This window comes from Pleurodeles waltl, chromosome 1_1, assembly GCF_031143425.1.
Source record: "Pleurodeles waltl isolate 20211129_DDA chromosome 1_1, aPleWal1.hap1.20221129, whole genome shotgun sequence".
NCBI lineage: Eukaryota > Metazoa > Chordata > Amphibia > Caudata > Salamandridae > Pleurodeles > Pleurodeles waltl.
The window spans coordinates 931,385,689-931,412,119 of NC_090436.1; positions in this window are offsets into that span (position 1 = coordinate 931,385,689).

A 26,431-nucleotide genomic window follows, 5' to 3' on the forward strand; every position below is an offset into this window, starting at 1 on the left:
GCATTCCTGGAGGGCATTCACACTGGATTGGCAGCCCAACGGAGATCGATTTACGCTCAGGCCTCCTCTCTGATGTCAGCCATTGTCCCTGTTTCTACCATCCCCCCTCCAACTTCCACTGCTGAGCCCCATTCTCCTCAACTCCAACCCATCCCAGGCACATATGCAGACGAGCATGCACACAAAACAACGCCCAAGAGTTTCACAGGCAAACACAAGCATCACACTTCATCCCACAGGAACTCACACAAACACCATCCAGTTGCAAACACAACAACATCTAGTATTTCCACTGTCTCCCCCTCTTCCTCCTCCCCCACCTCCCACCTAGTTCCGTCCACACTCACACCTGCAAGCAATACATCATCATCCACTACCAGCATCATCACCACACCAAGCAGAACACACACCTCACTTGCAGACACCTCCACAACATCCATGCATATGTCCCCTGTGTCCTCTCCTGCTGCGTTTGTCCCCCCTCCTAAAGTACACAAATGCAAGTACTCAGACATCCAACAGCCATCCACCTCACAACAGCATTCACCCCATGCACTTGCACCCAAATCCAGCAGACAGACACCTCCAACAACCACTCCCTCATCCTCCACTCCCATTCTTTCTCCTTCTTCCCACCCCAATGTCCCTAAAATACTGTTCCTATCCACCATTGACCTCTTTCCTACCCCTACCCCCATCCTGCATGTATGGCCACGGTATCACGAACCCAGCCAAGCACCTCAGCCACGCAGTCCATGGGCCCAGTTCCATCCGCATCCACTCGTGGTGGAAAGGAATCAGGTCACATTTCCTGAAGGGGAAGGAGCCTGCACCAGCAGGCAAGAAGGGCAAGGAGCCTGCACCTCCTACCCAAAAGGCCAAGGATCCTGCACCAGCAGGCAGGAAGGGTAAGGAGCCTGTACCTTCCACCCGAAAGGCCAAGGAGCCTGCACCAGCAGGCAAGAAGGCCAAGGAGCCTGCACCAGCAGGCAGGAAGGGCAAGGAGCCTGCACCAGCAGGCAAGAAGGGCAAGGAGCCTGGGCCAGCAGCTGTGACGGAGCCCCCACCACCAAGCATGGTTGTGCATCAATCTGAGGGTGCAGGGGATGTATAGGACCCTCCCCCCACCAGCAGCACTACCACAGTGCATCCATTTGAGGGTGCAGGGGATGTGCAGGAACCTCTCCCCACCAGCAGCACCACCACAGTTCATCCATCCAAGGGTGCAGGGGATGTGCAGGAGCCTCCCACCACCACCAGCACCACCACAGTGCATCCATCCGAGGGTGCAGGGGATGTGCTGGAGCCTCCTACCACCACCAACACAGTGCAGTTGTTACCGCCGGCAGACAAAATGTAATCCTGAGTCCATGGGCTGCTGTGCGACCTGTCCACTCCAGAACCAGTGGACAAGACACCCACTCCAGAGACTGTGGCCTTGCACTCCCCAGGACCAAGCACAGGATATTTTGCCCCCTCCAGAACCAGTGGGCAAGACACCCACTCCAGAGACTGTGGTCTTGCACTCCCCAGGATCAAGTACAGGGCATGTTGCCCCCTCCAGAACCAGTGGACAAGACACCAACTCCAGAGAATGTGGCCTTGCATGCTCAAGGACCAAGCACAGGGCATGTTGCCCCCTCCAGAACCAGTGGGCAAGACACCCACTCCAGAGACTGTGGCCTTGCACGCCCCAGGAAAAAGCACAGGACATGTTGTCCCCTCCAGAACCAGTGGGCTTGTTTCAGCTCCTGGCTGAGGTGCCCCCATCCCTCTGAGGTGCCTGTCAATTTACCAACTGATGCTCCTGCAATGTGCTCTCTGTGTTGATGCAGGTGACAAGTGGAGCCTTGGACTTTGGCCTGTGGCCATGTGGCCCACGCAAAATGAAGACTGGGCTGCGTCCCTTGTTCTGTACATTTGTACATATCTGTTACATTGCCTAAATTATTACTTATACTGTGTTGTTCTTATTACATACACTTTGGTAAAAAAAAATTGTCCTTGAATTATTCAACCAATTTAGGGGGATTAATTTATTTTCTTGTGCAGCTGGTTGTGTGTGTTGTGTGTGTGGGGGGGATGTTTATGGTTCATGTGTGTGTCACTGTTGTTTTCCTCCTCCCTCCCTTGTGTGCTAGGCAGCTGTACTCACCGTCGTCGTCTTTGCCAGCGTTGGTGTTCGTGGGTGAGCAGAATATAGAATATCATCGGAAAAACATGCAGTTCGGGTTCCATGGTGGCGTGGTTCTTTTCTGTGTCTCCAAAGGTGAGTCCTTTTACTTCTGAGGTCTGTTTCTGCCAGCCTTTTGATGTCATTGGTACCGCCTCAGAAAAGGTGGCGGATTCTGTTGTTGTAATATGGTGGGCGGAACTTTCACTTTCGCCTGGCTGTAGGCGGCTACCGACGTGGTGGCTGTTGTTTGCACCCTGGCGGTCGGTGTGGTACATTGGCTGTCTTTTGGAGATCTTTCCCGCATGGTCATAATTTGGTGGTAGTTATCGCCAGCCTGTTGGCGGTATTACCGCCACTTTATCACTGACCACCAATATCTTAATGAGGGCCTTTGTGATGGTTGTGCATGGTTCATGTTACATCGGTCCTGCATTGGCTTTTTTGCAGTACATTTGTGCTTCAGGCCTTAAGTGGCACATAGTGCCTGATTGCAATTTTAGCGGAGGGGGTTAATCCATCCCAAATGTGACAGATATACCGCCCACCATATTACGAGTTCCATAGGATATAATGGACTCGTAATACAGCGGATCCGATATCCATCACATTTGGGAAGGATTAATCCCCTCCGCCAAAGTTGTAATCAGGCCCATAGACTCTTCATACAGGTTGTATACAACATGTTCACAACCATTGCAAGCAGCACTCAAACTGATCTGCAACTGTCATGCACATGCAAACAAATGGAGATCTATGCCAATGACAGACTTACCAACAGTTCCACCAACGACGATGTCCAAGTGGTCAAGCAGATCCTGATCCCTTGACACCAGATCTGCCTAGCAATGCTTTATCTGGTGGTCATTACGTCCAGGCTTGAATATCCTGGTCAGGTGGTGGAGCACCTTGCCCCACCGCAGCTGCATTGCCTCTGTGGGGTAGCCCGGGCTCACCCAGCCACCCAGTTCCAGCATCTGGGGGAGGTAGTGTGCCACCATCCAGATGACCTTGCCCAGCTCACCCACAGTCATCCTTCCCATCCTCCCTTTCCCAGACATTTCCCTGGGGAATGGAGTCCACCCCCAAAAAAAGTGTAGAGATAAAGGAAACTTAACACTCCAAGTGACCAAAACTGCCTCAACAACTAACTTACCCCCAGACAAACACCCCACAATACAGCGACAAATAGAATAAAATTACTACACAAAATACAAGAAATTAGACAAAATCTACACAAAAGACACAGAACACAGCACAATGGACACTACAATGACTCCAAACACTCCACAAATCTACCAGCACCTCAGCAACACAACCACACACAGTCACAGGGGAACAGACTGTAAAGTGAAAGTGAAACTACACTCCATCCAGGTACATAACTTCCTGGGTGTGAGCGTCACATTTTTCAGTCATGCGTGTTTTTCTTGCCGCATTGGGTTCATGTGTCATTTTTATTGATGCATGACAGCCATGCGTTGATTATTTTTTGACGTTATGCATTGATTTTTCTGCATGGTGCACTCGAAGTAGTATGCACGTTATTTTGCTGCTCAGGGCCCATGTGTCAAATTCTTCCCATTGCAGTGTTTTGTTGATGCATCTGCGTAATTTGTGTCACTTTTGCATTGTAGGCCTTGACACCACCCCGATTGACATGTTATATGGCCTGTGCTATACTGCGGTCATTACAGTGACATTGGTATGTTCAACCAATAAGGGTGTTGATGAGTCAGCTGCATGAAATCAAAATTTTATGTGCATGTATACTGACACTGTGTCCACCTGAATGTTGGCACATGTGTTCAATGTGTGTGCCTTTGCGTAGAGATCATAATTATTAGGTGGACCACATAGTTATGTCTGTAATAAAAATTTTACACATACCCACAATAGGATATATATTATGTCCTGTCTCCCAAACATGCTAAGGCATGTGTCCCCCATTACATTTTGGACTCAGAGTATGCAGTGAACTTTGACTGCATTGACATCATGTATCCCCTGGCAAGTCACGTGTGCATATGTGTTAACTCTCTGGTTTGTTGTAGGATTTTAATTCATGTTGCTCAGCTACACATGTGCCATGTGGTTCACCATGCATCTTAGTTGCTGGAGATGTTATGAACACCTGTGTTAGTGATTTATGGTATATACCATGTGTTGTGTAATTTCTGTTACACATGACGACATTGGTGTATCAAGGTGATGTGCAAGCTCACATTTCAATCTTCCTGCAAAGACAGAAGTTACGATTTTACTATTGCATGTGTAGTCACATCACTGCCACCCATATTTCCGTATGTGAGCACACATTTGATGATAATTTTTGACTGTCACAGGTCTTGCGATACCTAGGCCATCATTGTTGTGCTAGGTTGTCTATTGTACTGACTCCACACACATTACCATGCTTAAATCATAATGGTGGTACATGTGTGCAGAAATATTTGTTATATGTGTACCAGCCTCCAAATGGGCACTGTGTTGCAGTGTGGCATTGATGCAGGCTTCCTCGTCGTCATCACTATGTGAGTATGCGTGGCAACACACACCCATGGCTGCATGTGAAGGGGCAGGTTAATGGTGTTCCACTTTCCTCTGCTCTCTGTGCACATACATCTGGCGCCTGACAATGTCATACGTTGATGTAGACAGAGCAGTGGTGTGTGGGTTTATTGAGCTGGGATCTCAACCATTAATGACTACTATTCAGCAGCCTATGCACACTCCCTAGTAGTTAGAGACATGCACAAATATGGTCATACAGACCAAGATGTAACGATTTCTTCTGTGGGACTTGATGTCAGCCTTCCCCTCTCAGGTACAGAGCTTGGGTGCTTGGACGTGTGGGACATGTCTCATCATTGGAAGTCCTTATTTGGATCCATGTACAGCTTGTTTAGGGGTTGTATGACTGTTGTGACTTCAATGTTGGACAGATGACATGGTACAGATGGTGTTGTCTGTGACTTCCTCCTGTCATGGTGCCATGGAATGGCCAAATACCATGGAATGCTAGTGCCAAACATGTCTGGGTCATGTACGTACCTGGCCACCCTCTATGTACATTTGTGAATGTCAGACATGTAGGCATTGATGAGTTGCACTGTCTGTTTTGGAATACATCTGTTCATTATCCACTTTTTTCACGCATTGCTGTTAAGATATGTATTGTGTCCTCCATTGCTCCCAGTTGTTTGGCTGCTATCACTTTGTACCCATCTTCTACAGCAACATAGTCAGGTCATATAGGAACAGTATCCAACATGTGACTTGTGTTATGTGGAGATGTACCCTTCTCCTACTACTAGCAACTTGGTAGTTGCCGTCCCATTGCCGGTATTAGTGTGATGTCATGGGTGCCACTCACACATGACATTACAGATGCCACATCACTCGTGTTGTCTCCAAGTGACATGGCATGTTGTATTTGCAAGTATCTGTGGGTATCTCTGAACTCTCCATCCACATCCTCCTTTGAACATGGGTATGCAATGATCCCTGCATGCCACAACATAGCTAACTTTTCCCATGACTGCATGATGTTGAGGTGTGAACTCATCTCAGTGCTGTTGAATCTTTTGTGAAATGCTACTTATAGGGCTAGGTCTATTCACACCCAGTTTGAAATTGGGTCTTTGACAGTATTGGTCAATGCTGGACATGTTACTGCATGCCACACCTGAGTCTGATGTTGGACTCCAAAACATGTATTGGCTTATTGATACCAGTTAGTACCATGAACTTGATCTGTCATGTGAGTGACAATGAGTGGTGTGTATTGCTATGTGATGTGTGATGTTGTGATACAGAGCACACTAGGTGAACATGCAGACACAGGTCAAACATTGTGGATAATGGCATACCCGTTGCTTATGTACATAGGAAGTGATACACACTCTGCCTACATTCCACCAAGACTATCATTTTGCTGATGCATCGTCCCATTTAATTAATAGATTCTGGATATTTGTAATATGTTTGCATAGGGATTCTACACCCATAGCTGCTTGATATGTTTGCCAACCCATTGTGCATTCCCCAGCCAATGGGTGTGTACCATACTTGAGGAAGAGTCCACCATGTTTCAAGGTTGTGCCCAATGGCAGTGGCAGAACCTAATTCCATGGATACAATGTGCAGGCTCTGCTTCACACATTGATTACAATCCCTGGGCAATTACTTATGATGTCCCCTCCTTGTCACACATGTACCATTCAGGCAAAGCTACAATCAAACTGAGTAGTGACAGTGTTCAGATCCAACAAAACTTAACCTCCATTTTTTGACTGCCCCTACCTTATGTGTGACCACTTGCATACATCCTGTTAGGCATGGTGTTGTTGTAGTGATTGGCCTATAAATTTGCACCTTGCCCACCTGATGCCACAATATCTGTAGTGGTGCATGGATCTAGGCCTTCATAAGTCACATGCCATTTCTTATCGTATCACAGAAATGTGAGATGAACTCAGTAGAACCCCTTATCTCATGAAGGATGTTGCTACTGTACATCTAATTTTTGTGTTTCTGACAAGCTCCCTCAGGTTTGTGTCACATTCCAATTGTAAATTTAGTGGAGAATGAGTAGACCAAGGAGAATTAGTTTAAAGGTACTTTATTTGGCTTTTTAAAAGGTGACATTGTTACTTTCTATGTATAAAGAATCTGTGAAATAGTGAGTCTCCTGCTAACTCCAGCAGCTGTGTGTAATTTTTCCCCCTCCAAGTTATCTGATCCATTCTCCTCATCTTCCACATTGGGAACATCAACTTGGCCATCTCAGGGGACATTTGTCCTGACACAGATATTGTGCAGGATTGCACATGCAAGTATGACCTTGCATACGAGGGGTGGAGCATACAATAGACGTACTCCTGTCAAGTCGAGGAACCGGAACCAGGATTTGAGTAGCCCAATTATCCTCTCCACCACATTGCATGTTCTTCGGTGCCCTTCATTATAGGCATGCTCTTCCACAGTTGTTGGATTTCCAAATGGTGTCATGACCCACTGCTTTATGCCGTAACCTTAATCAGCTGCAAAGGTAAAAGGTATAATTGTAATAAAAGCTTGAGACGGATTAGGTTTCTACAATGGCAGTAGTTAGTTGTAGTTTGAGTGGTGATTTCTGACATGCTTGTGGTATTGTCTATGTTCCTGCTCTTGTGAAATGGGTTGATTTGTCTGTGTTGATGTAAATGAAAATTCTAGGGTATTGGCTCAAGGACCTGTAACTTATCATTATGATTCCAACATTGATGCTCATCATGTATGTCGCACTATTTCCATAATTCTGGCAGTGTCCTATTGTTAGATGGAAGCTAGCACCTCATTTCAGCGCAATAGTGTCAGATGTGGAGACACCATAGTAGCCCTACATTGCCAGAGAATCCCGTCCATGTTACCATGTGGCACTACACATGCAGTGCAAGACTTAGGGGCATATTTAAGGGTCCCTAACGCCTCCTTGTGCCACATTTGCATCATTTTATTTGATGCAAATGTGGCCCAACCAGGCCAATACCTGCCCCCCCACATTTACAAAGTGGCCCAATGCATGCATTGCACCACTTTGTAACCCCTTGCACCACATTGTGCCTGCACTAGGTATAGTGTATGCAAGGGGTGTGTTTCAGTGCTAAGGGGGCTGTAAAAAGGCTCAAAGGTATCTATGAGACTCCTTTCTACCATTTTATCAGCGTTTTTTAACTCCTGCTAAGTGCAGGTGCTAAACAGAGGATCCCATTGAGTACAATGGACCTCTGGGTTCTTAGCATGATAAGCGTCATGATTTTTGATGCTAATCCTGCAAATCACCAGACTAGCATCAAGAATGATGTGCTTGTCACCCTCACTACCACCATTGTGCGCTGTATTTCACATAGGGTGCTACCACAGTAGTGTTGGGGGCACTAAGGGGCACAAGAATAGTGGTGCTGCACTATGTGAAGTGCTACTTTTCATTAATCTGCCCCTTAGTGGTCCATAGTAGTAGATGATGGTTGTGGCAACATATTAGTATGTTGCTCATATTTGGTAAAGGTGTATCTCGTAGCTTCCATTAATAGATTTTCTGTTATACTTTCACACATGCACAGTGCAGACTTTGGGAGGGGCACAGCTATTTTTCTGAAGTGTCACTTAGTACAATGCACATATGGTAAGCCTTGTCGTCTATACTCTTACAGGGGCCTACTATGGCATTCGTGATAATTTAAGTTTTGCACTGACTCTACAGAATGGTGTAAAATTTAAATTTACTGAACAGACATGATGGTGTTAAGGGCGCTAAGTGTGCGCATGTGGGGTGGTAGTAGAGTAGATGTGGCACAGTTTCTCATGATTCTGCCCCATGTTATTTCATGGCAGTTACATTTGTATTCCTATGTGTGCAACACATTGCACCAGACAGATATATGTGCACACTACAGGTATCTCAGGTATGTGTAGATGAGATGTAATTGATTTTGGGCAACACTTGGATGGCATTTGATGTAGATTGTGCCACACCATGCTTTAGGTGGGGCTGTGGTTAGGTGTGACTTTCTTTACATAGCCATGGCATATGCAATAGACATAGCAGAGCTGTTCTTAGCTTGGTGTGATGGTTGTGAAGTGTATTTAGTAGTCAACCAGTCGACACTTGTAATACTTTGTGGGATTTTTCTGGATGCAAAGGTGACATGGCTCGACCTGTCCTTCACGTGGTGTGGCTGTCAGGTTGTGGCTGTGTTAGGTACAGATGGGTGTATGCATTTGTGATGCGCAGTGATTGCAGTATACTGCAGCATGTTGCATATGTGTTGTTGCCTGTACATCAGTGATGCCCTGCCTATGTGTATTTATTGTGGTGTGTGTCTTGTTTGTCATACAAGGTTGGTGTATTGTGTGTGTTTTGATCAGTTTGTTGGCTTACCGACACGTAGGTCATTGCCATATTGTCTATCCTGGAACCACTTGTTGATGGTGGAGTGCTGGAATATGAATACATCATGAACAATACCGGGATACTTGCCCAAGATGTTAGTGAAGAGCCCACAGTGGTCCACAATGGCCTGCACATGTATGGAATGGGTGTGCTTGTGGTTCCTTTATAGGCGTTCTGTGTTTGTAGGTGCCACCAGTTGGACATGGGTGCAGTCCATTGCACCCAGCATATGCGGAAACCCAGCAATCTGATAGAAACCTTGCTTGGTCTCCTTCTGCAGTTGCTGGGTGTTTGGGAAGCAGATGTGGAGGGTGTGAGGTGGAAGATGGACCCTAGGACCTTCAGTAGGAAAACTGAGAAGATGACTGGGAGTCCCCAGCGACTAGTGCCCCTGTTGTCTGAAAGGATCCAGACTCTAGCATGTGCTGGACAGTGAGAAGCTTTGTGATGGGAGGTATATTAGTTGGAGTTTGTGACCTGGCTGTGATGTCTGGTGCTACATGGGGAAGCAGGCGAACAATGGACTCCCAATTGAGGTGGTAAATCCTGATGACTTCTTGTTCCCGGAGGCCAAGTAGGGTTGTGCTCTGTCTGAAAATTCTCTCCCGCCTTCTGCTCTGCCTTTCTGGGTGCTGTGGTGGTGTTTGGGGTGGCTGCTGTGGTGGGGGAGAGAACTGCTGTAGTCGCTGATGACTGCGGTGTGTTCCAAGCTGGAGCAGTACGATTTCCATGTTGTCCTGGAGGTTGCAAATGTTCATTCTGTGAGGTTTCCTTAACCAGTGGTGTGTGGACCTCATTTTAATGCCTGGTCAGACCCAGGTGTTAAAATTTGAGGCTATTCTGGTTTTGCATCATGTTTTTGGTCCGCATCCTAGGTGTTTGTCATTTTTTCCTCAGAAGTAAATATGGCACAAGGGGCTGAATGTCATTTTTTGGATGGGAACACCTATCTTGCATCTTATTGACGCAAGGTAGGTTTGTGCATCCAAAAAATGCTGCAAACTCCAAAATGTTGACGCTAGACCAGTCTAAGTTAAGTTTGTGCCGCATTTGCATAAACAAATGAGGCACAGAGTATAAATATTCCCCCAAAAGCATCAACCGGGGACATCTGGTCGCACTCAACTGTTTGTAAAGTCAAAGTTTGAGGCCAACCGTGATGGAGCCCTGCCCGGCTACACTGAGTGTGAGGCGTCGGTCACAATTTTACCTTCGAACTTAGTTACTTCTTTGGAGCTTTTTCTCTCGTCCTCGGGCGAAGGCTCCTCTTCAGGCCAGCTGCACTGGGACCACAGTGGCTTGCTTCAACTGGTCAACTCCTGAAAGTCTTGTTGAGGGGGAAAAGCTCAGGAGCTTTAGCAGAATGAACCTGAAATTCAGGCCTGGTCACGGTATGACATCGCCAGCTTGACTCTCATCGATGGGTTGGTCACCTTACGGAGCTTTTTTCCAAAATCACACGCTACCCCCATGCAGGCAGCTCGATTATAGTGGCAAGAACATTGACAAATGACATATATATATAGTTACCAAGTTTGGGTGGAGAGCAACTCCTGTATACAGTACCCAACACTAATAACACTCTAAAATTGCTTACCTCAAATGTCTAGAGCTAACTGGTGAATTTCTGTGATTTCTATAGTTTAAAAATGTTATGTTGCTATTTAACATTTCACCTAACTATAACATTACTTTAACGTTTGTTTTTCCAGTGAAATTCTACTTTTTTCAAGGGGAGAGAGACATGCCGCTCCCCTCCCTGGGATGATTCCAGCCCCAGGAACACAATCTCTGGGCCAGGCATTATTGTTGGGCAAGGGGGGGCATGCCGCCACATGCCCTAGACTGTTATCGGCCGGGGAGCTCATTCCCCAGCGACCCGTGTGATAATGAAAGAGGAAAGAGGTACACAGCCCCCCTATCAAGGCTGATCTTGGGCCCATGGACCTCTTTCCCCAGGGCCCATCATTATAATTGGGAAGGGGCACACGGCCTCCCTCCCTTGGATGATTTTGCCCTGGGGACCCCATCCCTTAGGCCTAGGCATTGAAATCAGGGTGAGGAGGCCCCCGGTCCCCGTCCCCGGGCTGACATTGCCTCCAGGGGCTACATCTCCAGGGCCGAGCATCATAAGTAGTGGGAGGAGGGCACACAGCCCCCCTCCCCAGGCCGATTTCAGCAACAGGGACCACATTTCCCAGGACCCGGCATTAATATTTCGGGAGAAGACACGCACCCCAACCTTCCTAGGCCAATTTAAGCCCTGGGGACCCCATGTCCCAGGTCCTGGCACTGAAATTAGGGGGGAGGAGCATGGAGCTCCCGTCCCCTGCCTGATTTTGACTCCAGGGACCATCCCACACATCCCGGTACAGTAACATTGGAGGCCGCAGCAGGAGCTCCAAGGCCACTGCACCCTCAGCTGGCTCCCCCCACCCAGCAGGAGCTGGCATTGCTTTTAACCAGAAGGAGCAGCTATTAATGCTGCTCAAGCCTCTCTAGGGCTTGGGGATCCATCCCCAGGGCCATGCATTTTATTTAAGGGCAGGGATCATGTTTTATGAATTTTGGGGAGAAAGTAGATGGTAGGTGCTATGGTATGATTCATTCTTAAGAACTTTAGGTTATCATCATTAATTAGTAACTTGGAATGCCATTTCTTCAACTTTTTCTCAATCTGTAGTTTGATTTCCAGGGTTGGACTGTGAATGAGCCTAACATCCATTCTCCACAGGTTTGATGATGATGGTAGAGTTTTCTTGCAAAGAATTGAGGACTTGCCTTTCCTTTCTCTATAAATCTTCTTTCTTGCCTTCATTACTATATCTTTGTAATTTTTTCAAGTCCTTTGTTACCAGATCGTAAAATAATATGCAAAGGAGTCAAAAACGACAGCTGAGGGGCAGCGCATAAAAGTCTGACCAATCAATCACCCGGGAGACCTATGGTATCTTCATGTGACTCTGTCCTAGTAAACATATAAAAATATATTGATTATTATGTATTCCCGATGGCACGAGAGCTGAACTCTTACTTAAGAGTCACCGGGGACCTGCTAAGAATAATAGATGAAATCACATGACAAGTCCATATTTCCTAATAGCAATATATGTAATGTCGTTATAAACATCAATCAAACATGATGTTGGCCTCCAAGCGGTGGAGTACTTCCTAAAACAGTGAAGAGTGGGGGAGCTTGAACATTCAAAAATTTTATTAGAAATGGTTGAAATTGTTTTGAATAACAATGTGTTTTTATTCAATAAACAAGTTTACCAGCAGAAGTGCAAGACTGCTATGGGCATGGCATTTTCTCTGAGCTATTCAAATTTGACAATGGGGTGGTAGGAGAAGAAAATTTATTCAACACTACATAGACAAAGTTGTTCTCTGGACAAAATATATTGATGATCTATATATAATCTGGAATGGTACCATCTCTGAGTTTAAAACAATTTTGAAATACTCAATTCAAAATATGTTGGTTTGAGAATTACCCACACGATTAAAAACAAAAACCAGATTGGTTCCCTAGATATGACAATTAATGTGGAAGATGGCAATCTCCAAACTATATTATATTGGAAGGAGACATCCATCAGCTCCACTCTACATGGCTCAAGTTTTCATACTCACTTCATATTAAACAACATTCCATATGGTGAGATCTTCAGGCTCAAAAGAATTTGATCGACCAAAGCAAATTAAAAAAAACAAAAAACCAGCCAAGTGACAATGTGCAGATTCCGTGCAAAAGGATACTATGAAAAACATATTCAAAGAGGACGTAAAAGGGCATGTGCCATTAATCATACAGATCCTTTGATGTCCAACAAACAGAAAAATGGATCAAAAGATAAGACCCGTTGTTAGACCTGACAGCCTTAGGGTGGCCACCCCTAACTTTTGGCCTGCCTCCCTCCACTTTTTGGACACTGTTTTTGAAGGTTTTTAGACTCTGCGCACTTTACTACTGCTAACCAGTGCTAAAGAGCATATGCTCTCTCCCTTTAAACATGGTAACCTTGGATCATACCCAATTGAACTGTTTAATTTACTTATAAGTCCCTAGTAATGTGCACTGTAGGTGCCTAGGGCCTGTAGATTAAATGCTACTAGTGGGCCTGCAGCACTGGTTGTGCCACCCACTTAAGTAGCCCCTTAACCTTGTGTCAGGTCTGCCATTGCAAGGCCTGTGTGTGCAGTTTCACTGTCACCTCGACTTGGCATTTAAAAGTACTTGCCAAGCCTAAAACTCCCCTTTTTCCACATATAAGTCACCTCTAATGTGTGCCCTAGGTAACCCCTAGAGCAGGGTGCTGTGTGGGTAAAAGGCAGGACATGTACCTGTGTAGTTTACATGTCCTGGTAGTGTAAAACTCCTAAATTTGTTTTTACACTACTGTGAGGCCTGTTCCCTTCATAGGCTAACATTGGGGCTGCCCTCATACATTATTGAAGTGGTAGCTGCTGATCTGAAAGGAGTAGGAAGGTCATATTTAGTATGGCCAGAATGGTAATACAAAATCCTGCTGACTGGTGAAGTTGGATTTAATATTACTATTTTAGAAATGCCACTTTTAAAAAGTGAGCATTTCTCTGCACTTAAATCTTTCTGTGCCTTACAATCCACGTCTGGCTGGCTTTAGTTGACAGCTCCTTGTGCATTCACTCTGACACACCCCAAACATAGGGTACTCAGCCTCACTTGCATACATCTGCATTTTGAATGGATCTTCCTGTGCTGGGAGGATGAAGGGCCTGCTCTCGCACAAAGGACTGCCACACCCCCTCCTGGGACCCTGGCAGACAGGATTGAACTGAAAGGGGACCTGGTGCACTTCTAAGCCACTCTTTGAAGTCTCCCCCACTTCAAAGGCACATTTGGGTATAAAACAGGGCCTGTGCCCTACCACCCCAGACACTTCCTGGAGAAGAAACTTGTAACCAGAACCTGCATCCTGCCAAGAAGAACTGCCTGGCTGCCCAAAGGACTCACCTGACTGCTTTCTCTGAAGGACTGCTGCCTTGCTGTTCCCTGGCTGTGGTGAAGAAGTGCTCTCCAAGGGCTTGGATAGAGCTTGCCTCCTGTTCCCTGAAGTCTCAGGACCAAAAAGACTTCTCTCTTGCAACTGGACTCCTTGTGCGGTGAAAAATTCGACGCACAGCTTGCTCCGTGGTGAAAAATTCACTGCACGCCGACCCGGGACGACGACGCTCGACTTCGCAAGGAAAAGATCGACGTGGCTCCTGCGGTGCGACCAGAACTTCGACGCACGGTCCGCCTGGACAACGCCGCCTGACTTCCAGAGGGGAAATCGACGCAGCGCCTGCCGCGAGGAAGAAAATTCCACGCATCGCCCACTGGAACGACGCGCAGCCGGATGACAGGCCCAGGGTTCCACACACAGACCCCGGGGCGTCTGAAAGCCCCGCGACCCACAGAGCAGACATGTCCGCACGCCGGAAATCGACGCAACGTCTTCCCCACGTGGAAAATAACGACGCAAGTCCATGTGTGAAGGGGCGAAACCGACGCACACACCATTTTCCACGCATCTCCTACTCTGCGGCCCTTTGCGGAGATCTTTCACTCCAAACCAGGTACTTTGTGCTTGAAAGAGACTTTGTTTGCTTTTTAAAGACTTAAGACACTTTGGCCCTCATTCTGACCTTGGCGGTCTTTTCGCAAGACCGCCGAGTTACCGCTGCGGTGAAGACCGCCGACAGCGGCAGTATGCCGCTGTGCGTATTCCGACCGCTGGGAGCGTTCCGCCGGGAAACCGCCAGCAGCCACACTGGCGGTCGGCGGGAAAGTGGAGACTGGTCAACCTCCACCGCCACGCCAGCAGAACACCGCCCACAGAATTACGACCCACATAACTGTGTGGTGGTCTTCTGTTGGCGGTGTTCTGTTGGCGGTCACCTCCCCATGGCTCCCGTCGCCTCCCGGAGGACCAACGCACAAGGTAAGTTGATCGTCCGTTAGGGGAGGGGGTGGGGGGGCGTTGTGTGATGTGTGCGTGCATGGGGGTGTGCGTGTGAGTGTGTAGAGGGGGTGTGTGAGTGTGTGAGTGCGTGTATGCGGGCGGGGGGTGCTGCTGTGTCTATGGGTAATGTGTGCAGTTCGGCGGGTGCGCATGTCTGCATGTATGTGTGCGGGTATGTGTCCCCGTTGTGTATGTGTGTGTGTAGGGGGTGTGTGCATGTCGGGGTGCATGTATGTGCATGTCGGGGGTGGAGGTGGGGAGGGGGTTCGTACCACCTCTGGGTGGTGGCAGGGGGGTGGAGGGTGTGGGGGGAGGACTCGTGGGGGGTAGTGGGGGGTGGGGGAGACCCCTATCAGTGCCAGGGAAGGAATTCCCTGGCCCTATAGTGCCTACCGCCATGGTTCGCATGGCGGTTCCCGACCGCCAGAAACCGCGGCGGTAAGCAGGGTCATGATACCGTTGGCAGTCTTGGGACGACCGCCGGGCCGGAGTGCGCAAACTCCAGCCCGGCGGTCATGACCGCCGTGGCGGTCGGAGTGGGGAAGTGGCAGTCGATCGCGGCGGTGACCGCCGCGGTCAGAATGCCATTTTTTTGACCGCTGGTCTGTTCGCGGTCCGACCGCCGCCTCTCCGCCGACCGCCAAGGTCAGAATGAGGGCCTTTATATCACTTTCTAGTGATATCTTTACAATCTCCTATTGCATCTTTTATCGTTTGGACCTGCAAATATCCAGATAAATATTATATATTTTTCTAAACACTGTGTGGTGTATTTTTATAGTGCTATATGGTGTTATTGTATGATTTATTGCACAAATACTTTACACATTGCTTTCTAAGTTAAGCCTGACTGCTCAGTGCCAAGCTACCAGAGGGTGGGCACAGGATAATTTGGATTGTGTGTGACTTACGCTGACTAGAGTGAGGGTCCTTGCTTGGACAGGGGGTAAACTGACTGGCAACCAAAGACCCCATTTCTAACACCCGTGAACAAGAAATAAGAGTGATTCTAACATACAGTGAAGAAAGCATGCAAATCAGAGAGATTTTTCAAAAATGTTTGAGCATACTGATAAAGGACTCTGACATAAAAAGGAAAGGTACAACCAACAGCGTTTATTGCTTTCAGGCGAGCCCCCTCAATAAAGGACAAACTATTGCATAGTCAGTTTGAGAACAAACAGGAAGATTCATGGTTAGATGCTTCGAACAAAGGATTTTAGAAACGCATCCAATGCAAAGCTTGCACCATTGGCAGAAATAAAAAATCTATCAATGATTTCAATGTTGTGGAAATTATAAATCCGAGGATTAATTGTGAAACAACATATGTAATCTATATCCTGGAATATAAATGTGGCTTGAAATACGTTGGTGACACCACCTGTCCTCTAAGGAAAAGAATCTTAGAACATATTTGAGCAGTGAAAAATAAAGACACAACCCACACAGTGGAAAAACATTAAATTAAAGAACATACAGGGGTTACCTGGACAATTCTATTATATTATGAAATTGACTCTGTGACAAAATGTCCCAGAGTAGGAGATCTGTACATATATTAAGGTAAAACGAATTGAAGTATATCATCAGATTCAAAACTAAAAGCTCAAATGGCCTCAACAGCGATGAGGAATTATATGAACACTTATGAGTTAAGAATCGTGATCTGCTCAACCTATTTTGAAGAATAAATGGTACATGGAGAATGAGTGGAACACGCTATAATGTTTGAACCATTGTTATGAGATGAATCCCTCACTGAGAGGAGAAATGAATGAGTGAAAACATAATACCTCAGTCAAAGGTCTTAAGATAGAGACTGTGGGTTTTTAATTGTGAGAAGTCACAGAGACAGAAACATTGCGTGTTCATATTCAAGATACCGTCTATTGCGAACATGGTAAAGAAGGCATGTGTATAAAACTATGATGGTAAACTACAATTACCAGAATGTATTGTGATTGAAAGATGCTTTAAAAGGTAAAGATTAAAGAGGGACTACCAGTCGTCATCAAGACAACGCATTGGCTGGTATTGTGAAGCAATAATAAACAGCCTTTAATCTGCTTTGGAGTGCTACTCTATTGGTTCTTAATGTGTATATATATATATATATATATATATATTCTATTTCTGAAGGTAAACAAGGCAGTATGCCTGCTGCTAAAGTCTTCCAAACAGATTAGTGTCCATATGGATACAAATCTCAGTGTGATCTGAGAATCACTCAGTTTTTCTAATGAAGACAAGTCCACTCCAGAAGTCTGTTAATAATCACAAGTACTTCTATTAGCTTGATCACAGCTAACAACTTCAATCATAATCATAAAAAAGACAGTACCAAACTGCAATCTTCAATCTTGGACATAACTAATCAAAGAATAGTGAAACAGCCAACACGTGTTTCACAACAAAGTGCTTCCTCATGGCTCTGGTAAAACTAAAAAAACATGTATTGTTCCCCATGCAATCTTATTCTCAGGCAAAATCACTTCACCATCAATCATAAGGCCTTTCTTTATTGTGTTTGTGTTACAGTATTCAAACCAGATGATAATTTTGAAAAAGAAAATAATCTGAAACTTCAATTCCACCCATACAAATTATGGCCCTCATTACAACCTTGGCGGTAAATGCTGCCTACCGCGTGCTGACGGCCGCCAACATACCGTGACCGTGGCGGTATTCTGCTACGAGTATTATGACCCACACAGAGAAATCCACGACTATACAGACACCGACCCAAGTCCTCCAGACCAAAGGTCAGTGATAAACTGGCGGTACCAAAACCCACACCGTTACGGCAACAGGAATACGCCCACAGTATCACGACCCACTAATCACCACGGCGGTCTTTCAACCGCGGTAAACCATTGACGGTACACACTGCCGCGCTCAAAATACACACACACTAACAAAACTCCACCACATTGGACAATTCAAATTACACACACCTGATACACATACACACACCACACCCACACACTCACAACACTATAAAACACACACCCACCTTACCCACAACCCTTTACGACCCAAACATTTTGGGAAGTGAGAGAGAGAGAAGCCAGGAGCACCCACTCAATCAGAGCCACAAAACAAAGTCACCCATACACCATCCACACACCTCACACTACACACCCCAACACAGTACCCCACACACCCGCACACATATCACTCACACCAAATCCATGGCACCCCAAAGACACCCCAGGTTTTCAGAGGAGGAGCTAAGGGTCATGGTGGAGGAAATCATCTGGGTAGAGCTACAGCTATTTGGATCACAGGTGCAGCAGACGCCCATTGCTAGGAAGATAGAGCTATGGTGGAGAATCGTGGACAGGGTCAACGCCGTGGGACAGCATCCAAGAACAAGGGAAGACATCAGAAAGAGGTGGAATGACCTACGGGGAAGGTGCATTCCGTGGTTGCAAGACACCAGGTAGCAGTACAGAGGACTGGCGGTGGACCCCCATCTCCTCCCCCACAACTAACAACATGGGAGGAGCAAGGCTTGGCAATAATGCATCCTGAGGGCCTCGCAGGAGTAGCAGGAGGACTGGACTCTGGTAAGTCAAATCTTTACTACTATATCCCCCACCCTACCTGCACTCCACCCTACCCTTACCCTCACCCCATCACTCCACCACCTCACATATACCCCACTATCACAACCCACCCATCCCAATACCAAGCCCTGCATGCAACACCAAAACATGGACCCCCATCACATACCTGCATGGACACCCATCACCACAGCATCTACACTAGTGGCAATCACTCCAAGCACAGCTCACACAAGCCAAAGCTGCCTTGGGAATAACAACCATAGTGGGGAACATACCCATGCATAAGATTGCTCACGCAGAAATATTAACACTGCATTTGCATCCCCACAGGACCCCTACTCAACGTCACCGGAAAGGAGTTACCATCAACATCCAGTCCCCCTAGAAGAGGCCCACAGTGATGACAGCAGCTCTGCACACCTGGATCAGGATGACCAACCAGGCCCATCCGGACAGTCGGTTACCCTGCCACAGTCACAACCCACCACAGAGCCTCCCCCCTCAGGAAACACCAGCACAGCACCCACCCAGCGGACCCATACCATTGTCCCCAGGACACGTCAATCAGCAGTGTGTCCACCACTACAGGGACGCCAGGCAACCCCACAAACCCAGGACGATCAGGGTCCTGGGGTCAGTGGCAGTGAGCACACGGTTCAGGGGACAGAGGCACAGTACAACATGAAAGCTGGGAGGACTGCTGTGTGACGGGGGGGACAGGCTCAGGGAACCGACTCTCCAGGAGGCACTCACCAACATCCTGGGAGCATACCACCATTCCCAGGAGACCATGGGCTAGATACTGTACAAGTTGCAGGAGACCCAGCGGCTACAGGAGGGACAGTACCTGGGGATCAGGGAGGACCTAAAAAAAATCTACACCATCCTGGTCACAATTGCAGGGGTGCTGGCTGACATGGGCAGGACCATGAGGGAGGCAGTGGCACGCCAACGGGCCCCTGACACTAGCCACACCGAAGAACAGCCCTCCATCTCCACCAGCACTAGTGGACAAAAGGCCCCGCCACAGGACCAACAGGCCACCAGCATCCCACCCCCTGCAGAAGGAGAACCACCCCGCAAACAGTCCCTGCGATCCAGGCAGAAGCCAGAGAACATTGCCAAGACCCCCGCCAGGAAATAAGTCTCTCCTGATTGTCACCCTTCTGTCCCACTCTGTCACCCTTTCCACCTTGAACTGCTGTTGCTCCACTTCCTATGCCCCCTTGGACAATGCATCTGTGATACAAATAGACTGGACTCTACCCTGGACTTTCCTCCACCATCACCCCAGCCCATTGTACATCCCCCTCTACTTATGAACACTGAAATAAACACCCTTGGAACAAGTACAAATCTGGAGTCTGTCAAATGATTCAAATATGTATTAGTACAACATTATCAAAGCAGAGCAAGTCATATGTACAGTAAAGTTTTTATTGAAATAGCCTGTAGTAGGCAGCAGTAAACACGCCAGGTGCTAGAGTGGGCCACATAGATCTTAAAATAGAGATGCCAAAGGGTACAGTAAGGGAAATCAGGCTGCCATGTACAATGTCCAAAAGAAAATTGAAATGTAAAGTGAAGTTACAGTGTCTTACCTGTGTGTCACTGGACGTACTGCTGTATTATATTACTTCTGTTGTCCACATCTTCTTCCTCTGCTTCCTCTTCCTCAGTGTCCACAGGCTCCACCGCTGCAACAAGACCATCTCCAGGCTCATCCCCCTGCAGAAAAAGCACCTGACGTCTCAAGGCCAGGTTGTGCAATATGCAACATGCAACGATAATCTGGCACACCTTCTTGGGTGAGTAGTACAGGGATCCACCTGTTCGATGGAGGCACCTGAACCTGGCTTTCAGGAGGCCGAAGGTTCTTTCAATTATTCACCTTGTTCACCCATGTGCCTCATTGTAACGTTCCTCTGCCCTTGTCCTGGCATTCCTCACTGGGGTCAGTAGCTATGAGAGGTTGGGGTAACCAGAGTCACCTGCAAATTTCGAGGGCCAACTGTTAGACACACACTAACCCTTAGGAACAACCCCATACCCAGACACCTATTTATACTGGGTGGGGACCTTGGGCTCACCTATTAGCTGCACCTGGTGCCTCTGGAGTTGGCCCATCACATATGGAATGCTGCTATTCCTCAAGATAAAGTAGTCATTCACAGAGCCAGGATACTTGGCATTCACATGGGAGATGTACTGGTCCGCCAAACACACCTTCTGCACATTCATAGGGTGATAGCTTTTTCCTATTCCTGAAAACGTGTTCATTTCTCCTGGGGGGGGGCAAATGCCACATGTATACCATCAATGGAACAAATTATATTGGGGATATGTCCCAGGGCATAAAGGTCAGCTTTCACTGTGGCCAAATCCTCCACCTGGGGGAATACCATATAGCTGGGCATGTGTTTCAGCAGGGCTAACAACACTCTGGTCAACACGTTGGAGAACACTGGCTGAGACATCCCTGATGCCATGGCCACTGTAGTTTGGAAGGAACCACTTGACAGGAAATGGAGCACTGACAGGTCTTGCCCTAGAGGGGGGATACCTGTGGGCTGGCGGATAGCTGACATCAGGTCTGGCTCCAGTTGGGCACACAGTTCTTGGATTGTGGCCCGAATAAGCCTGTATGTTATGATAATGTGTCTGTCCTACATTGTCGCAAGGTCCACCAGGGGTCTGTACACTGGAGGATGTTGCCATCTCATATTCAGCCTCAGCAGTTTGAAGCCTATGGAAGAAAACGGTGATCAGTGGGTCATATTCACACATTTACTGCACTAATGATGCATTTTTTCCTTTACAGAACCAGTATGTGAATCCGAAAATCAGTTGGTGTGCCAATGTCTGCTGTGACGCAGTTAGGTGCCATGCCTTGTGCCCCCTTGAAATGGAAGCTGCCTGACCTGTGAGGAGGGACATGTGGAAATGAGGTCATTCCGCTGGCGTTGTACGCCATTGTGGTAGGCGGTCAAAGACCGCCGCGCAACTTAGCATTGGTTATCATTGGGCCCTATGGGTTCAAGGAGCCAATGGCGATATACGCCGACGGTGACGGTACGCACCGCCGCAGACGCCATTTTCCATCTGTTCACTCAGCTGCTACCTGACCTTCAACAGGAGAGGACCTACACTGTAAGTGCTGCTGTGACCTGTGTCTGGAAGTGACAATGGCTCATGTATCTGGGGAAAGGGCCCCTGCCTTCACTGCAGAGGAGTTGGAAAAACTAGTGGATGGGGTCCTACCCCAGTACACGTTACTCTACGGTCCTCCAGACAAACAGGTGGGTACACTGTGAGCATGATGCGTGGGCCATCAATGTAGGGATTGCTGTGTGTGTAAGCCACTTGTCGGGGGCAGAGGCATCCTGGCCAGAGGGCTGCATGTATGGTGGTCAATGTATGTGCTTCAGGGTATGAGAGGGATCTGGTGGGCCATGAGTGTGAGGGTAAAGATGGTTGACTAATTCCCTTTTCTGCTGTCTTTTCCATGCAGGTCAGCGCCCACCAGAAAAAGGGTATTTGGCGTGCCATCGCCAAGGAGGTGCAGACCCAGGGGGTCTTTGACAGGCAGAGCACCCACATCCATAAATGGTGGGAGGACCTGCACCGCTGGGCAAAGAAGACGGCAGAGGCCCAGCTGGGGCTGGCCTCCCAACGTGGAAGGGGTGCACGTCGCACCATGACCCCCCTGATGTTCTGTATTGTGGCGGTGACCTACCTGGAGTTGGATGGGCGCTTCAAGGCATCACAGCAGCCACAAGGGGGTGAGTACAGATTCTGAATCCTAACTTTGCGCGCTTTAAGGGTTACCTGGGTGGGGGATGTGGGCTGTGGGTACCCCTAGGCCAGGGTGAAGAAGGCAGGGTGGGTCCCTTGTTTGGCAGGCTCTGGAGCACTCCTACCCTAATGGTGTTAGTGGGCATCTACTACTGGGCAGGGTCCTGTGGGTTTCAGGTGTGCAGCTGATTGGTGGTAGGCATTGTACCCCATGGGCTGGTGACTATCTTAGTAACTGGTAGTGCATGGCCTAGGGCTGTTCCCTGTGTATTGTGCATGCCAACGGTGGTGGTGTTGCTGGCATTGACCAAGTGTATCCTCTGTCTCTCCCCCCCCTTTTGTTTTGTCACCCTGTCCTTGTGTGCATTAGCATCATCCGGCAGAGAGCTGTGGCACCGGCAATGGAGGGAGCTGCATCCCACATGGGCCTGGAGGCCGAATCCACCGACGGTGAGAGTACCAGTGGGACGGAGGGCGAGGGGATCACCACGACTGGTACAGGAGGGGGCACCACAGACAGCGACTCCTCCTCCAATGGATGCTCCCTGGCAGTGTGGACACCTCTGTGCCCACCCCAACAACAGGTACAACCGCCACCCCCCCTACCAGCACCACCCTCCCAGCAGCCCCTCAGTGTGTTTCCCATGCACGCACACCCAGGAGAGTGGGCATCTCCTTTGCCCCAGGCACCTCAGGCCCTGCCCCAGTCAACCCTGCTGCGTCAGTGAGGAGGCCTTTGACCTCTTGAAATCCCTCACTGTTGGGCAGTGAACCATTCTGAATGCCATCCAGGGTGTCGAGAGGCATTTGCAACAAACAAATGCATACTTGGAAGGCATTCAGTCTGGCATGGTTGCCCAACAAAGAGAATTTCAGGCTCTGGCCTCCTACCTGAAGGCAGCACTTGTCCCTGTCTCAAGCCTCCCCCTCCAACTTTCTCTACCCAGTCCCAATCCCCTCAACCCCAGCCTATCCCAAGTACACCTTCAGACCAGCATTGACCCAAATCACCACACAAAAGTGGCTCTGGCAAACACAAGCACCACACTTCATCTCACAGGCACTCACACAAGCACCATCCCCATGCAGACACACCAACATCCACTGCCTCCACTGTGTCCCCCTCCTCCTCGTCATCCTCCTCCCTCCCAGTAGTGTCTCCACTCACACCTGCATGCACTACATCCTCATCCATTACCGCCATCACCAGCACGCCCATCACAACACACCCCTCACTGGCAGTCACCACCCCCACATCCATGCAACATCCCCTGTGTCCTCTCCCAGTGTGTCTGTGACCCCTCCTCCCAAAGTACACAAATTCAAGCACCCACCCACCCAACAGCCATCCACTTCACAACAGCATCCAGACCATGCACCTGCACCCAAACACAGCAGACAGACACCTCCTACAAACACTCTCTCTTCCTCCACTCCCAAACCCTCTCCCTATTCCCGCCCTAGTGTGCCTAGGAAGCTTTTCCTGGCAAACATGGACCTCTTCCATTCCCCGCCCCCCATCATTCCCCTCGTACCAGGGTGTCCAGAACCCAGCCCAGCACCTCAGCCACCAAGTCGATGTCCGCTGTGGTTCCTGCAGCTAACAGAGGCTTAAAGTGGGCACACGTCTGCCCAGCCAGTGTGCCACCAACACCTGCCAAGGATAAAACCATTCCGCCACCTGCCAAGGTGACCAGGGGGACAGCATGCAGCAGGGGAAAGGAGCACCAACCACCCAGCAAGGCCACCTCAAAGACTCCAGCTGCCAGACCCAAGGTGACCCCACCATCTGCCAAGGTGAGGGAGGGGCAAAAAACACCAGGCAAGGCACTTCAGCCATCGGAGGCTGCAGGTGAAGGACTGGTGGCTACCAGCACAACTACCAGCACCACCACCTGCATCGTGGGAAGCACTGCCAGCAGCCCCTCAGCTAGCACCACCACCTGCACCCCTGCAAGCACCACTACTGCCAGCAGCAGCAGCTCCAGTGGGCAGCCATCCGAGGCTGCAGGAGAAGGGCTGTAGCCTCCCACCACCACTGGCAGCAGCCCCACCAGCACTGGCACTACAACCAATATGCAGCCATAGCTGCCGCAGGATGGAGTCTAGCCCTGCCTCCATGGACTATCATGTGACCTGGTCCCTGCAAATCTCGTGCCTCAGACACCCAAGAGAGGGACTGTGAACTGCCACACCCTAAGTGTTGCATCACGGGGCACAAGGCCCCCTCCAGAACCAGTGGAGATATGCATCCACTCACCATATCCTTGGCAGGATGAAGCAGACTGGGCACAAAGCCCCCTCCAGAACCAGTGGAGAAAGGCACACACTAGAGAGACTGTGGCTTTGCACTCCCCAGGAACAAGCAGTGGGCAAACCACTCACTTGAGACACTGTGGCTTTGCACTCCCCAGGACCAAGCAGTGGGCAACCACACACTTGAGAGACTTGAGAGACCGTGGCTTTGCACTCCCCAGGACCAAGCAGTGGGCAAACCACCCACTTGAGAGACTGTGGCTTTGCACTCCCCAGGACCATGCAGTGGGCATGGAGCCCCCTCGAGGAGCAGGGGCATTATTCCATCTTCCGGCTGAGGAGCTCCCCCCGTCCCAGTCCCCTTGAGGTGCCTGTGTGTTTTCGACCTGATGCCCCTGCAGTGTTCTCTCCATATTGAGGCAGGAGTCAAGTGTGGGCTTGGCCCATGATTTTTGGGCCAGTGGCCCACGGACATTTTGAATGGACAATGTACCGCCTTATGTACATATTGTATATTTTTGTAAATACTGTTTTTCGATTTATTACGTATATCTGTCTATTTCTAATATATCACTGATTTGACTCTATTACTTTTGTGTTACCTAGTGCTTACCATATGTGTGAAATGGATGGTGCAACTGGCATGAGAAGAATGAAACACGTTTTGGAGAAGTAGTTTTAGATATGGTAGGTGCTATAGTAGCTTCTGTTGATGTGGTAATGAATCATGTGAAATTCATGTGTCTATCTACCACAGTAGATAAGCCTGCAGTAGATGCAACATGATCACTGATGCAGGACTTTATCTTTTCTCCCTGTTATGAATGCAAAGACTTATTAGTGAAACGTTTATTGTCTCAGATAGTTTGACATACTCAAGGCCTCTCAACTGTAGTTCCTTTGGGTGAGCAAGTCCCACTCATTGTGTTACTGATAATATTAAACCTTTCATAATTTGTTTGAGTATCTCTGGATGACAGTGACATGGGATAGTTCTAAAGTATAAAGATGTTGACAATATTTATTCTGATTGCTAAACAATTAATATATGCAATCATGCGATTATGAATCTGTAGTTTTAGCTATTTTACTATGCAAGAATTGTGTATGTATAAGAACCCTTGTTACTGGGGGTGAACCAGAAGATTGTTGAGCTTTTCTAGATGCTCATAGGGATGCTGTTTCACTCCTTTTTGATTTTGCTTTTCATTTGGGACTTTGAATATTTTCTGATTTTTGACTACTATGTGATAACTTTGCATTTGAGCCTTCGCAGCAATTATTCCAAACCTCTTATTTGTGAGATTTTTCTAATAAAAACCTTTTAACTTTTCCTTCTGATTTAGAACTCTATTATTGAGTGGCCCAGGATACTAATTTTGATAACCTGCTTAAGTGATGTCGAGGGGGTTGCTTTTTGCACAGGTAATTTCTGCTGGAGAACCATACGAGGGAAAATTTGAAGATATTTACATTTCTGGGTATCCTAAAATATTGGGGTATAGATTTGCACTGAGTTTCATGAGTTAAAACATTGATCAGGGTACCACACTTTGTTGCATATTTAAGAAAAGTGGCGCTGCACAGAGTGCAGCGCCACTTTTCTCACGCCCTTAACCTTCCCCTACTGCCACTATCTGTGTGCCGTGTTTAAAATATGGTGCACCCTGGCACAGGGTAGGGTGCAATAGCATCATTTTTTAAGACG